Source organism: Pseudophryne corroboree, chromosome 6 (genome assembly GCF_028390025.1).
Source record: "Pseudophryne corroboree isolate aPseCor3 chromosome 6, aPseCor3.hap2, whole genome shotgun sequence".
Taxonomy (NCBI): Eukaryota; Metazoa; Chordata; class Amphibia; order Anura; family Myobatrachidae; genus Pseudophryne; species Pseudophryne corroboree.
The window spans coordinates 568,740,759-568,743,963 of NC_086449.1; the positions used below are offsets into that span (position 1 = coordinate 568,740,759).

The 3,205-nt window shown below is 48.2% G+C and overlaps 1 pseudogene; it reads right to left on the reverse strand.

The window, feature by feature from the left end:
- Positions 1-2,862: 2,862 nt before the first annotated feature.
- Positions 2,863-2,981, reverse strand: LOC134937214 (5S ribosomal RNA; annotated as a pseudogene).
- Between the last annotated feature and the right edge of the window lie 224 nt (positions 2,982-3,205).

The following is a 3,205-nucleotide window of genomic DNA, read 5'->3' on the forward strand; positions in this document are numbered from 1 at the left end:
CCAACACTAGCTCCCTCTCTGACGGGGAAGCCGGCAGAGCCGACTTGAAAAACCGGCGAGGAGGCAAGTCTTCGAATTCCAGCCTGTATCCTTGAGAAACAATCTCTAATGCCCAGGGATCCACCTGCGAGTGAACCCAGACGTGGCTGAAAAACCGAAGACGAGCCCCCACTAGATCTGCCTCCCCCCGGGAAGCCCCAGCGTCATGCGGTGGACTTTGCAGACGCAGGGGAGGACTTCTGCTCTTGGGAACTAGATGTGTGCAGCTTCTTTCCCCTGCCTTTCCCTCTGGCAACAAAGGACGATCCCCGTACCTTTTTGTTTTTATTGGAACGAAAGGACTGCATTTGATAATGAGGTGCCTTTTTTGTATGCTGTGGGGGGACATAAGGTAAGAAATTCAACTTACCAGTTGTAGCAGTAGAGACAAGGTCCGAGAGGCCGTCTCCAAACATCTCCTCCCCTTTGTAAGGCAAGGACTCCATATGCCGCTTTGAATCAGCGTCTCCCGTCCACTGTCGGGTCCACAAGAGCCGCCTAGCAGAAATAGACATAGCATTTATTCTGGAGCTTAATAAACAAATGTCTCTCTGAGCATCTCTCATATACAAGGCAGCATCTCTGATATGCTCTATCTTCATTTGAATGGCATCCCTATCTAAGGTGTCAATCTCCGTAGATAAGGAATCTGCCCATGCCACAACCGCACTACAATCCCAGGCCGATGCCATAGCCGGTCTAACAATAGTACCTGAATGAGTGTAAATGTGCTTCATGGTAATTTCCTGCCTGCAATCAGCAGGATCCTTGAGGGAAGCCATATCCTGAGAAGGCAGTGCCACCTTTTTGGACAAGCGTGTCAGCGCCTTGTCTACTTTAGGCGAAGATTCCCATTGTATCCTATCCGTTTGTGGAAAAGGATACGCCATAAGAATCCTTTTGGGAACTTGTGGTCTCCTATCCGGAGATTCCCAAGCCTTTTCGCACAATTCACTCAGTTCAAATGAGGACGGAAAGGTGACTTCAGGCTTTTTCCCTTTATACATGTGTACCCTCGTGTCAGTAATATGCAAAACCTCTTTAATGGCAATAATCATGTACCGAATACCTTTTGCCACCCTCGGCTGTAATTTTGCATCTTCATAGTCGACACTAGAGTCAGTATCCGTGTCGGTATCTGTGTCATCGATCTGGGATATGGTGCGCTTCTGAGACCCCGAAGGGCCTGGCGCCACAGGGACAGGCATGGACTGGCTACCTGACTGATCCCTAGCTTCAGCTTTGTCTAACCTTTTATGCAACAGATTGAAATTTGCATTCAAGACATTCAGCATATCCACCCATTCCGGTGTCGGTGTTGCCGACGGCGACCTGACATTCAAGCACTCCCCCTCCACATTAAGCGAGCCTTCCTCGTCAAACATGTTGACACACGCGTACCGACACACTTCACATACACAGGGAACCTCTTTTCTGAAGACAGTATCCCCTTCAAGGCCGTTTGGAGAGACAGAGAGAGAGTATGCCAGCACACACCGCAGCGCAATGACCCTGGAGACCAACACAAAATGTTTTTCCCCCAGCCGCGCTGTATAATATGTTATCCGCCAATTATGTGCCCCCCCCCCCCTCTCTTTTAAACACCCCTTCACCGTGTGTAAGCAGGGGAGAGTCCGGGGAGCTTCCTCTCAGCGGTGCTGTGGAGAGAAAATGGCGCTGGTGAGTGCTGAGGGAGAAGCCCCGCCCCCTCGGCGGCGGGCTTCTGTCCCGCTCAAACTTACTAAAATATGGCGGGGGCTCTTTTATATACATGTACAGTGCCCACCTGTACATGTATATTGTCTTTTGCCATAATAGAGGTGTTGTATTGCTGCCCAGGGTGCCCCCCCCCCCCCTGCGCCCTGCACCCTTACAGTGACCGGAGTATGTGAGGTGTATGGGAGTAATAACGCACAGCTGCAGTGCTGTGCGTTACCTCAGTGAAGCTGAAGGCTTCTGCCGCCTGACGTCTTCTGACTTCGGTTCTTCTGGCTCTGTGAGGAGAACGGCGGCGCGGCTCTGGGGGTGGACGCCCAGTAAGAACCTGTGTTCACCCCCTCTGGAGCTAATGGTGTCCAGTAGCCGAGGAAGCAGAGCCTATCTTAGACAAGAAGGTCTGCCCCTCTCTCCTCAGTCCCTCGATGCAGGCAGCCTGTTGCCAGCAGTTCTCCCTGTAAAAAAGTAATAAAAAATCCACACAAAAATGCTTCTAGGCAGAGGACTCAGGAGAGCTCTCTGCAGTGCACCCATCCTGCTCTGGGCACAGTGTAAAACTGAGGTCTGGAGGAGGGGCATAGAGGGAGGAGCCAGTGCACACCCAGAGTCCAAAGTTTTCTTAAAGTGCCCTATCTCCTGCGGAGCCCGTCTATTCCCCATGGTCTTTACGGAGTCCCAGCATCCTCAAGGACGTTAGAGAAATGATAGTATTAAGAAATAAAGATCAGAAAAAATATTAAAATTAATTGAATTTTATTAACGTCATAGTAAAAGTAAGTAGTTTGGAGTATTAGTAACAATAACAATCATGAGCATTAAATAATGAATGTACACTGTCTGGGATAGGTCTGGATAGTAATAATGGTAATCCTTAATAGGAAGATACAATAAATTCACGGGTTTGTTTCAACCACATGCCTGTACATAACTGTACAGATTTGGATGTCATAAATCGCCTGTGTGCCCGAGCATCAATTGTGAGCGTATACTTGTTGGAACAGAATATCATTAACCGCCACAGATAGAGGATAAAGAGCAGAATGGAACAAGAAAAAAAGGGTGAATCTGCTATCACTGTTAGGCACTGAGCATACCAATCAGCTCTGTACTCTACTATACTGGGTCTTCCTCAGGAGTCTCTCACCAGAGTACTGACTCAGCCCAACACTGATTAGCTTCCAAGATCGGATGGATTTGGGCGTTTCCAGTGTGGTATGGTAGTAGAATTAGGGTAAATGATCTCTGCTAATCTGGGATCACTGATGAGAGTTCACGAAATATCGGAGAAGGATAAAAGTATATTGACAGAAAAAGTAAAAATGAGTGGATCTGCTGGCAGTGTTAGGGGGCCTCGCAACTTTATATTATGTTATCAAGTTATAAATATATATATTATCACAACGCCCTCTACACACCCTCAATTAGCAGCTTCACACATAATGCCCCCAGT